Source organism: Mobula birostris, chromosome 13 (genome assembly GCF_030028105.1).
Source record: "Mobula birostris isolate sMobBir1 chromosome 13, sMobBir1.hap1, whole genome shotgun sequence".
Taxonomy (NCBI): Eukaryota; Metazoa; Chordata; class Chondrichthyes; order Myliobatiformes; family Myliobatidae; genus Mobula; species Mobula birostris.
The window spans coordinates 9022985-9035999 of NC_092382.1; the positions used below are offsets into that span (position 1 = coordinate 9022985).

General features: G+C 48.7%; 1 protein-coding gene across 9 annotated transcripts in view; it reads right to left on the reverse strand.

The window, feature by feature from the left end:
• The window catches only part of LOC140208328 (NACHT, LRR and PYD domains-containing protein 3-like), a 48048-nt gene extending 36720 nt beyond the window's left edge, over positions 1-11328 (reverse strand). For 6 of the 9 annotated variants that reach the window (XR_011888736.1, XR_011888735.1, XR_011888734.1 and 3 more), the window contains exons 1-2: positions 10270-10425; positions 7708-7876 (exon numbers count right to left, since the gene is read on the reverse strand). The gene's annotated coding sequence lies outside the window, so the exon portion shown is untranslated. Of the gene's footprint in view, positions 1-2361; positions 2550-7707; positions 7877-10269; positions 10426-11265 lie in introns of those variants that run through there. The other 3 variants (XM_072276920.1, XM_072276921.1, XM_072276919.1) reach the window with 3 other exon arrangements.
• Positions 11329-13015: the final 1687 nt, after the last annotated feature.

Below are 13015 nucleotides of genomic sequence, written 5' to 3' on the forward strand. Positions count from 1 at the left end.
AGGTAACAAACACCTATTTCAGATATAACTCAGTGAGACAAAATGAAGACAACGGCAGAAGAGAGATTGTTGATATATATCATTGAGGTGGTGGGATACAGGCTGGACAGAGCTTGAACAAGATGGGCAGGGGATGAGGAGATGGAACCAGATGGGTGAAGGAATCAACGACGGTCACTGACGGTCCTCCAGTAATACACAGATACTGAATTAATAGTTGATACTACTGTATAAAATATTCTAAATTGATCTAGATAGAACAACACAAAATTTGGCATATACCCTTCTCCCCTAACCCAATGTTATCAATGCACCGTGGGAAGTATCCCATCCAGATACTTGACACCTTCGTCTGGCTACTGCTCTGTCCATGACTGCAAGGAACTGCAGAGAGCTGTTGACAGAGCTGAGCACATCACAGAAACTGACCTCCCCTCCATGGACTCCATCTACATTTCCCAGTGACTCAGTAAAGCATGCCGTGTACTCAAAGATCCCCACAACCTGGGACATTCTCACTTCTCACCCATTCCCCATTGGGCAGAAGCTACATAAACCTGAAATCATGTACCACCAGGCTCAGGGACGACTTCCATTCTGCTGTTATAAGCAAACTGGATGTCCCCAGTGTGATAAGATGGACAGCTTATCTCACCATGTAACTTGAAGTGACCTTACATTTTCTCTGGAACCATAATGCTTTTTAACACTGTTATTGTTTTATCTTGTATCACCTCAATGTACTTTTTAATGAATTGATGTGTGTGGATGGGTACGCAAGACTAGATTTTCAGTGAACCTCTATACATGACAATAATAAACAGGTTTCCCATTTTAGTGGTGTGGAGATTATTAGACAGCCTGGGTTTCCGGGCTGGATCTTCTTTAGGGAGAGTTAAGTGAAGTGTAGATTTTTTTTTAGGAGCCCAGATACATGGAAACAATTGTTGAACTCAGGTATCGATCCAGGTGAAGTCTGGATCCGCTACCGGGCCAGGTGATGGAGATGAAGTTCCCAGGATACATCTCAATGGATGGGTTCAGTCCCGGCCTCACCACCTCATCCCGCTCCCAGGACCACAGCACCAGGGGCTGAGCGACGGCTCGTCTCAGGAGGTTCAGTGTGAAGGTCCCACAACCCCGACCCATCCAGCAGGTTCTGTCCGGGAAGTGGGGGGAAGCCGGCTGTTCAGGGAAATAACGGGAATCACTGCCCAACACCGCTCGGGACCGGCCTCAATTCTCACCTACGGGATCTCGCTGGTCTCGCCCCGCAGAGAATGATCTTTCCCCGGCTCCCCGCCCCAGGGGGTGAGGTCACTCTCCTGATCCGAACCCCACAAACAATCCGCTGCATCCATCCACACAAAAATAATACTGCCCATCCCGGACTGAGCATGCACAATGTGATCGTGTGTCATAGAGCAGGGGCCGGGCCTCCGAAACAATCCTGCAAAAAGGGAGCGGGAAACAGGATCGTGTGATGGGTGCAGGATCTCTCATTTAAACCAGTGACTCTGCTCCTCGCTCCTCACACGCTGCCTGATCCACCTGCCACACTCTCCACATTTCACATTTACACCAGCGACGTTTTTAATTTTTCTCTCTGCATCATTCCTGTCCCATCCCTGCACCCCCTGGGTCACAGAAGTACGGGTTTGATTCCCATTACTGTCCAACAGACAATTCACTCCCAAAAAAGAATTGTGCAGGTTTCATTCAAACCACTTCTATATTTACAAACACTAATTTCCATTCATATTCCTCTGGCCTCACTGGACAGGAACATTGAAACATCAAGTGAGAAACAGCAGGAGGTGGCCATTCAGCCCCTCCAACCAATGACAAGATGATAGCTGCTCTCCCATCTCAGCCACGTTTCTTCCCGATCCTCATTTCCTCGATTCCTTCAGTCTCCACCCATCTGCCAGCCTCTTTATTCTGTGAGGGTAATCACCGCCCTCTCTGGTGGGGAGTTACAAACATTCACAACCTTCGGAGTGGAGACATTTCCCCTCATCTCAGTCCCGGACAGTCCACCCACTTTTTCAGAGACTGGGATCCCTGGTTCAACCGGTAATGATGTTGTGCATTTCAATGTGTTCACCTCTCAGTCCTCGATTCTCTAAATGAAAGGGTTATTGCATTTGATCTTTCTTCATATGATGACCCCACCACTCCAGGGATCAGTCTGGTGAATCTTCATTGCACTCTCCATAACAAATACTCTGTAACCTCTTTGATAATCCTCAATGGAATTAATTTCCATCGACTGCAGTCCGAATCATTCACCTCCAACCCCATCACTATTTCCATCTTCCCACCTCCCCCCTCACCTGGATCCAACTCTCTTGCCCTCACCTCTTTTCTCTGACTATTTCCTGTCCACTCTCAGTCCAGAGGGAGGGTCTCGGCCTGAAATGTTGACGGTCCATTTCCCTCCACAGATGCTGCCCGACCCACTGAGTTCCTCCGGCAGTTTGTTCTTTGGTCTGTATAACCCGTGTTAGTGTGGGGAGTGGGATTTTACACCATATTCCAGGTACAGTCTCAACAAAGCACAAATAATTGTTAAAGCCATTTTCATTCTTATACCCAATAACTCTTGCAATAAATATAATGTACCTTTGACCTCCCTCCCTACCCACTGCACCTCAGTCCATCTCTATTTAATCACACTCAGGATTTCTGTTTCTCCTACAGAAGTGGGTGATCTCACATTTCCCACTTTGGGCTCCAGCTGACCTGTTGTTTCCACTCACTTATTTTGCCTCCATCACCCCGAAACCTCTCGACAAGAGACACAGAACATAGAACAGTACAGCACAGGAACAGGCCCTCTGGCCCACAATGTTGTGTTCAAACTATTCAATTAATCAAATTGCCAACTAAATTAAACCCTTCTGCCTACACAATTTTCCTTCACATTCATGTTTCTATCTAAACATCTCTTAAAAGTCCCCAATGTATCTGCCGCTACCATCACACCAGGCAGCACATTCCAGCAACCCACCACTCTGTGTGAAAAAAAAACACTTGCCCCTCACATCTCTTTTCAAACTACCCCCTCTCACTTTAAATGCATGCATCGTGATTTAGACATATTTACCCTGGGTAAAACGTTATACTCTGCCTACTCTACCTTTGCGTCTCGTACCCTTATGAACCTCCATCGTCTTACCCCAGCCTGCGTGGGTCCAGAGAAAACAACCCAAGCTTGTCCAACCTCTTGTTATAGCACATGCCCTATAATCCAGCAATATCCTGGTAAAGCTCTTCTGCACCCTCTCCAGGGACAGTGACATCCTTCCTGGAATGAGGCAACCAGACCTCTATGAAATACTCCAGATGTGGCCTAACTCACGCTTTATGAAGCTGCAACATAACTTCCTGAATTTTAAGTGCAATGTCTTGACTAATAAAGACAACCATGCCATTTGCCTTCTTAACCACCCTGTCAATCTGTGTAGCAACTTTCAGGGAGCGATGAACTTTGGACTCCAAGATCCCTCTGCTGATCAACTTGTAATTTGTAACACTGTCTTGTAATTAACAGTGTATTACAGTATCTCTATAATTGACCTACCGAGCTGCCAAGATAATCATCACTAATCAAATATCAGAGTTTTCTCAGGTCCTGTTGAATTTATTGACAAGTGCGCAAGTACAGGAAGATACAGGTACAGAGAAACACTGACTTGCAGCAACATCACAGGCAAGAACATTCAGATAACACACGGACCATAAATTACACAATTCTGTGTCATTATCAATATAGAAATATGAGTTTTATATCATTAACAATATAGAAAATATATATGTTGTGTCAATAATCATAAATATATATTTTGTATCATTAACAATGTACAAATATACATTTCTTTTCAAGAACAGAGTTGGAAATGTTGAATTTGGTCCCCCAGCCAAATTGTTGACACAGTTTGGGAACAACTGGGCTCCAAGCACCGGACCCTACTACACCCACTGGGAAATCCTGCAGATCCAAGGAGGATCTGGTTATTCCTTCTCTTTAAACACACAGACAACAGGAACGGGAACAGGCCACTCAGCCCATCCTGTCATTCAATAAGACCTGAGACCGGTCCATCCTTGCCCCCCAACACCATTCCAATCTACACTTTGCCCAGACCATTTGCCCCAGTTGCAGGTAAACAGTCTACCAGTGTTTACCCCCCAAAGTGGTGAATATCTCTGCACACCACCACTGCAGGCTCAGACATTTCCACAGATGAGCCCCTCATGTCCCTTCCCCACTGTTAATGGGCTCCTTCCCCCATCTTGCTCCTTGATCCCCCAACCGGACAAACAACCTCTCGACTCCATGCTGTCCACCCCCTCTCACACCATCTTTATCCTCTCAGTAAAATCCCTCGCCCTCGTCCTTCTGCCGGATCACTCACTCTGCGAGGAGGTTGCATCAAGCCAATGGGCCGAGCAGTCTCCTCCTACCTGTCAGCGATCCATTATACTCCAGCCACAGGAGTCAACTTACAAACGCACCCAACTTCCCGTGGAGGGAAATGGAAATAATTGAAAAATTGGGATGCCTACTTTGAGGTTTGTTCTGCTTTGACGGGGTGTTCGGCAGGAGTAGGAGACCACATCAGTGGGGTAATGCCCTCTCAGCTGGCCCATCTCCGCTATTGGGTTTAAGCAGTGATTGACATCAATTCTCCCCAATGGGAAGAGTGTGGGGTGGTGGGTGGGTCAGGTATTTGTTGCCTTAGCCGGTAAAATTCAACTGTCTCAGTGCCAGTGTGACATAAGGAATTGCAGATCCCGGTGTGGGGATCCCACACGTGACATCAGGCATGTGGGGGCACAGAGTGAAGTCAGACCCCGGGGTGGGGATCCCACACGTGACATCAGGCATGTGGGGGCACAGAGTGAAGTCAGACCCCGGGGTGGGGATCCCACACGTGACATCAGGCATGTGGGGGCACAGAGTGAAGTCAGACCCCGGGGTGGGGATCCCACACGTGACATCAGGCATGTGGGGGCACAGAGTGAAGTCAGACCCCGGTGTGGGGATCCCACACGTGACATCAGGCATGTGGGGGCACAGAGTGAAGTCAGATCCCGGGGTGGGGATCCCACACGTGACATCAGGCATGTGGGGGCACAGAGTGAAGTCAGACCCCGGGGTGGGGATCCCACACGTGACATCAGGCATGTGGGGGCACAGAGTGAAGTCAGACCCCGGGGTGGGGATCCCACACGTGACATCAGGCATGTGGGGGCACAGAGTGACGTCACGTGTGGGCAAGAACGTTTTTCAAAAGCTGTTTATTGTACATTTTTAATGATTTCAGGGAACAACGAAGGAAACTTAACAGGTTTCATTAGTGAATCCAGCATTTTTTGAGGTAAAGTCTGCTGCTATGTGCCCAGCTTTGCCATGTTGTTGATGGAGTGGGCAGTGTGGCCTTTTTCTTTAGTTGTGTCACAAAACCTCAAATGTTTCTGGGGAGGACTTTCCAGGGTGATCTGGTTCAGTCATTGCAGTATCCTGTTGTTCACAAATTTCATAAACAATGGTTTTACGGATGTAAGCTGGAATTGGCAGCAGTGTAAACACAGATTCATATCAGTCAACAGAAAACCTCTCGTCCCCGCAGTCTTTGTCTCCTGGTAAACTCAACACCCTGACAATGTGAATCATAGAAACCATAGAAAAAGTCCAATAATACTCGAGCTCTCCAGTGCGTAAGACCCCGCGCACGTGAGGGCAGATCCCAGTGTGGGGGACCCTGTGTGACGTCACCAGTGGGGGAGCGCTCGTATTTAAAAGCACCTGAATGGACGTTTCTTATTATTTCAGTGGGACAACAACATTAATCACAGGTTTCATCACTGAATCCAGTGTTGTGAGATGTAAAGTCCCCTGTTATGTGTCCGGCTGTGCCGTGTTGTTGGTGGAGTGGGCAGCCTGGTGTTTGTCTCGATTCGGGTCACAACACCAGAATTGCCAGCGGGGTCCACACACAGTGTATTAGTCAACAGGAAACCTCTCGTCCCTGCAGTCTCTGTCTCCTGGTAAACTCAACACCCTGACAATGTGGACCATAGACAACCCTTCCTCTAAGTCCGTTTATCATTCAAACAGCTGATCGCTGAGAAGAACTATATTTGTTGGTCATTGAAGTTTGCCTAGATTTGGTTGGATGGAGTAGATGTGGAGTTCAGGGATGTCACATTGAAAGGACGGGTCTGTGTTGTCCATCCGACCTCCGGAGGTGCCACAGGGACATCCTGCAAATCGCAGCACAGTGGCAATTCCAGCCGATGTCGGTAGTTTTCCTGTTTAGCTGGCGGTGAGGAAGGGGCTGATCCCGGGTTTGTGTAAATCAAGCTTTAGTTGCAGCGGAAAAAGGCCGGGACCGAGCCGGATGGCTGGAGAGTCCAGGCTGTCTGGTCTTACAGCTCTGGTTTTAGTTTCGTGCCCGAGACTGTGGGATCAATTAGTTGTGGTTCCCCAGGCTGGGAGGGAGGATGTGGGTGATGTGATCAGTCTACGTGTGCGGGTGTGGGGTAAATGATGGAAAGGGTGTGGGGCCATTTGCGGGGTGGAGGGAGGTTGGGGATGTGGGGTCATTGGCGGGGTGGAGGGAGGTTGGGGATGTGGGTTATCAGACGCAGCATGACCCAGGAGGATGGGTCCCGGGGTAAGTTATGTCATAAACAAGGGAGGAGTTGGTCCATTGAATCAGACAGGATAGGTGACCTTTCAGGAAGCAACAAGTACTGACTAATCTTCCTGTTAACATTGTGCTTGTGACAGAGCCCCAGAGTCTGGGAACAGCTGAATGCCAGGAAGCAGAGGGTGATGGTGAGAGCCTGTTTCTTGGACTCGAGGCCAGTGCCTAGTGATGTTCCCCAGGGTTACACCCACTGTTACTTGTCATCTATATCAATCAGTTGGTTGGAAATGTATAGGGTATAGGTTTGAACAAGGAACATAGAAATCTACAGCATATTACAGGCCCTTCAGCCTACAATGTTCTGCCGACCATGTAACCAACTCTAGAAACTGTCTAGGATTACCCAACCGCATAACACTATTTTTCTAAGCTCCATGTACCTATCTAAGAGTCTCTTAAAATACCCTATTGTATCTGCCTCCACTACCGTCACCAACAATGCATTCCACACCCACCACTCTGTGTGGAAAAACTCCCCTGACATCCCCCTCTACCAGCTTCCAAGCACCTTAAAACTATGCTCCCTCATGTCAGTCATTTCAGCCTTGGGAAAAAGCCTTTGGCTATCCGCATGATCAATGCACCTCTTATACACCTCTATCAGGTCTCCTCTCATTCTCTGTCACTCCAAGGAGAAAAGGCCAAGCAGGTTTGCAGCAAGTAAGCTCAAAGAATTACTTTTTTTTTGGAAAGATATTTAGTATTAACTCTCCCCTTTGTTTCCACCTCCCCACTCAGAAGTGACCAAAAGCTACATCACAAGATGCAAGACCTTGAAATGAGCAAACACTGAGGGAATGTGAGTGAGTTTAAAGAGCTGGGATACTGACAGTACATCACCAGACCTGGAGTGATTGTAACTGGGTCTGACAGAGGCCTACCTGGTACTTCTGGGCACATTCAGTCTCACCACAACAATTTCCTACCTTCCCTTGTACAGGTATGTGATATTTAAAGGACCAGTGTTTGAGTAAATGAGACTCACCAGACTATATCCCGAATGAATCTATGGAAACCCCAAGTCAGAAGGGTTCTCTCCAGTTGGTGCTCTCAGTCCTTGGGCTGGTTCACTTGTTGCTGTTCCCTCATCTTCAGTCGTGGTTCAGTTCTAGTTGCCGTCTTTTCTTCTAATAAATCTCTCAGCCCAGATCTAACTTTAACCAGAGAGATAATGAAGCACGTTAACAATACAAAGGAAAACATTTCTGCTCAATGTTCCAAAAATCAAAACACTGAAATTTAAACGTTGAAGACAAATATAATGATCGCAGAGAACAAATCTGTAATTGTCCCTCACATGTCATAAAACCTGGTATGGGATACGAAGGAGTCATCGTTCAGTCATGGTAAGACACAAGACACAGGAACAGAATTAGATGATTTTGTCCATCGAGTCTGCTCCACCATTCAAACATGGCTGAGTTTTATTCCAACACCATATTCCTCCTGTAACCCTGAAGTTACTTAGCAATCACAAATATATTACTCTCTGCCATAAATATACCCAAACGGCAGCCTCAACCACACCCTGTGGCAACAAATTCCACAGATCAGCCACCCTTCACTTAATTATTCTCCTCACCTCAGTTTTAAAAGGACGCTTCTTTATTCTGAGACTGTGCTGTCAGATCACAGACTCTCCGTCTAATGGAAACATCCTCTCCATGTCCACTGTATCCAGGCTTCTCAGCATTCAGTAGATTTCCTTAAACAAGCACCACCCCCACCCCCACCATCCCATTGAACTCCACTGAGCACAAGCCCAGGACCACTGACTAACAGACAGGTGACAGTGAGGGGTAATTTCCAAACATGGTTTGAACACTGAATCCCCTGGGTCCAATTCCACTGCTGCAAACACTTAATCACAGGGTTCTCCCTGTGAGGGCTGGAATGGGATCTCATTCTCTCCTCAGATTATCAATCATTGCCTCCAAATGAACTCCAGCAACAAACACCTGACTCCAGACCAGAAATATTCACTCAACACCTCATAAGCCCAAGCAGCTCGATCCCTGGGTTCATTTTACCTTGGTCAAAGCCTGTGATAGGATCACACAGCTGAATGTGCCACTTACCGACCCCAGAATCCTCACACATCATCCCCACAACCAATGTCCAGCAACCCGAGACTTCTGAATCATTGTGGAAGGAGGAACATCCAGCCCCATCTACAGAAGTACTGACCTGGTCAAATCCCAAAAAATGACAGTTCCATATGCCTGGAGTCTATATCGCAGGATAATAGACCATGCACCAATTTTCCCAGGACTCCCTTGTTGCCAGTAACATGCTGCAAAGTCTTGGCCGTTCAGAGTTCAAAAACTAACACTCCTGCATCAACCTGTGGTCGAATGGGAACCTGATAATCCTCTGACTGGGCCAGATATTGGGCTGGAAAACCTGGGCATGGGTCACCAGCAGGCATGGATACGTTTCACATCGTCTCCAGCAGCTAAACTGAACACATTTTATCATTACTGTATTGCTAAATGAGATTTTGCTCAGTACAATTACCTTTCCTGTAGGCTAAGAGGAATAACAAGCTTTACACTTCAAATTGAAATTAAATGCTGGAAACTCGGTACATCAGATTGGATCTGTGGAAGACCCAGTATCAGAACTGATGTTGCCCGATCCGCTGAACATTTCCAGCATGTTCTCCTTCTACAGTAAATTGACTGATTGCAAGATGCTTGTGACGGCCTGACCAAAGTTACACAAATGTAAGTCCCACATTAATTAGCTTCCTCTTCATTCCATCACAGGGTTAATACAGTCGATGCTCACAACATCCTCCCCACCCCACTATCAGTGTTACATCTGCTCCCGAGGCCACTAACTCTCAATGACAGGAAGTGACCAGAGAGCGATAAAAATGTACACCACTCCCTGCTGATCCCGTGGGCTGTTCCTGGCCTCTCCAAAAATGACCAAAACAGGAAATAACAGACTCAGCTTTAAATGCGGAGAGTCTCCTGCTGACAAAGATTAACACAGCAGCCATTTGGTAACTTTGAAACTAAAATTGTGGTGACTGTCTTTGTCCTTCCGCATTCTGCATTAAATGAATCCTCTGGTAGTTCCAGGTACCAAACAGTGATTTCAGAAATAACTCAGTGAGGCAAAATACTTTATAATGAAGGCAACGGTAGAAGAGAGATTATTGATATGTAATCATTGGTGGGATACAAGCTGGACAGAGATTGAACAAGATGGGCAGGGAATGAGCAGATAGAACCAGGTGGGAGAAGGGATCAAGGACGATCACTGATGGTCTTCCAGCAATATACAAATACTGAATTAACAGTACATACTACTATGAACTAAAATGACAAAGATTAACAGGAACTTTGGCATTTACCCTTCTCCCCTAACTTACTTTTATCAACACACCATGGAAAGCATCCCAAGGTTCGGGGTGAAGGTCTCACAACCCGGACTCACCCCGGCAGGTTCTGTCCAGGAAGCGGGATGAGACCACCAGTTCGGTAAAGTTAACAGGACTCACTGCCCAGCATCGCTCGGGACTGGACTCAATACTCACCGCATGGATCTTGTCGGTCTCGCTGCGCAGAGAATGATCCGTCCCCCCCCCATCCCCGGCTCCCCGCCCGAGGGGGCGAGGACCCTCTCCCGATCCCGATCCCGATCCCGCTGACGATCCGCTGCTCCGGACCCGCTTCAACAAAGACGGGGGGAAAAAAACACTGCCGATCCCGGGACTGTGAGCATGCGCAATGTGCTTATTGCGTCATCAGAGCGGGGGGCGGGGCCTCGGGGACAAACCCACAGATGCTGCTGATCTGCGTTAAAACGGGATCACGTGACGGTAGAGGGTCTCCCACGTGACCCGGTGACGTCTCTTCGACCCTCACACGCTGCCCGACCCATCGGCCGCCTTTCACACTTACAGCTCTCCCATCTCAAACACAAGTTTCTGCCCGATCCGCATCTCCTCGATCATGGAATTAATTTCCATCTTCTGCAGCCCCGTGTTGCCCCAACCACTCACCTCCCACCCCCGTCACTATTTCCACCTTCCCACCTCCCCCTCATCTGGATCCACCTCTCACTCCCCAGCTCTTGCCCCATCCCCACCCCTCACCTCTTTTCTCGGACTATTTCCCGTCCACTCTCAGTCCAGAGGGAGGGTCTCGGCCCGAAATGTTGACGGTCCATTTCCCTCCACAGATGCTGCCCGACCCACTGAGTTCCTCCGGCAGTTTGTTCTTTGGTCTGTGTGACCCGTGTTAGTGTGGGGAGCGGGATTTTACACCATATTCCCGGTACAGTCTCAACAAAACACAAATAATTGTCACTTTGCCCGGACCATTGGCCCCGCTTGCAGGGCAACAGTCTGCCGGTGTTTGCCCCCCAATGTGGTGAATCGCCACCACCGTGGGCTCAGACATTTCCACAGATGAGCCCCTCCTGTCCCCACCGGGACAAACATCCTGTCCGCCCCCTCTCTCACCGTCTTCATCCTCTCCCTCCCCGGGGAACCGGCATCAAACCGACGGGCCGAGCGGTCTCCTCCTACCTCTCAGCGATACATCAGACTCCGGCCGCAGGAGACGCTTCACAAACGCCCCAACTTCCCTCGGAGGGAAATGGAAATAAATCAGAAAGCGGACATTTACTTTGGGATTTGTTCCGCTTTGACTCGGGAACAAATTCAGCGGGGGTAACGCCCTCTCGGCTGTTCCACCTCCGCTATTGGTTGGAAGCAGTGATTGACATCGCCTCGCACCAATGGGAATAGCGCAGCTCCTGAATCCTCCGTTGACAGCGGTGGGGGAGGGTCTAGTCACGTGATTAGCAGCCCAGCCGTTAAACCGACCAAGCTCGATCTCACCAGCGCGTGGGTGACGTAGACACCGCGCACGTGACGGCAGATCCCCGTGTGGGGAGCCCATGTGTGACGTCAGGCGTGTGGGTGCGCCTGTGTGACGTCACCTGTGGGGGAGCGCTCGTATTTAAAAACACCTGAATGGACGTTTCTGATGATTTCGGTGGGACAACAACATTAATCACGGGTTTCATCACTGAATCCAGTGTTGTGAGATGTAAAGTCCCCTGTTATGTGTCCGGCTGTGCTGTGTTGTTGGTGGAGTGGGCAGCCTGGTGTTTGTCTCCATCGGGTCACAACACCAGAATTGCCAGCGGGGTCCACACACAGTGTATTAGTCAACAGAAAACCTCTCGTCCCTGCGGTCTCTGTCTCCTGGTAAACTCAACACCCTGACAATGTGGACCATAGACACCCCTTCCTCTCAGAGTCAGGGGATCACTCAGACAGCTGATCGCTGAGAGGAATTATATTTATTGGTCATTAAAGTTCACCCAGATTGGTTTGGACGGATTTGATGTGGAGTTCGGGGTGTCACAGTGAAAGGGCCGGACGGCCGAACTCTCTCCGTTGTCCAAACATCCTTCCAGGTGAGGCGACACTTCACCTGTGAATCTTCCGGGGTCGCCCGTTGTGTCCGCTGCTCCCGATGCGGCCGCCTCGACACTGGTGACACCAGATCCTCCGCAGTTGTGCGGGGTCGGGTTGTTTTTATTGGTGGGGGGGGGTCGATGTTATTGTTCCCTTTTCTGCGGGAGGGGTGGGTTTTGTGGGTTGATGATCGGGATGCATTTCTTTTTGATGCGGGGGGTGGGGTGGGAGTTTGATTTTTCTCTCTGATCGACTTTCATGTTCTTTCTTTGTTTCGTGGTGATGTTTATGCATACCTGCTTTGATAATAAATTAACGTTTGAACTATCCGCTCCGAGCGGGACTTCCCGGTGTCCAAACATTTTCATTCCCATTCCGATTCCCATTCCCGTTCCGACGTGTCAACCCATCGCCTCCTCCTGTGCTAAGATAAGGCCACCCTCAGGGTCCAGGATCAGCACCTTATATTCCATCTGAGTACCCCCTCCCCAACCTGATGGCATGAACATGAATACTGGACTCCTGACTGGCACTAGAAAAGGGTCTGGTCAACAGGAATCCAGAATAAGTGTCCACCATTGTCAACACATATATTGTCCCTTCATAATGTGGGTGGGGGTCATCAATAGAATCTGCTACTACCACCCGCATACTCCGGATCCCAAAACTAAAGGTCCCTAATGATGTCTTCAATTGCATTCCCCGTAACGCACTCATTCCGAAGATACAGTCGGTGGTTACAAAACTTAGGACAGACACAGAACGCGGGACGTTTTTGTCAATCGTTACTCGTACCGTTACTTCCTGGGCCCTAGTAAGGGCACTACCCCCACCCCCCATCCCTTCAATA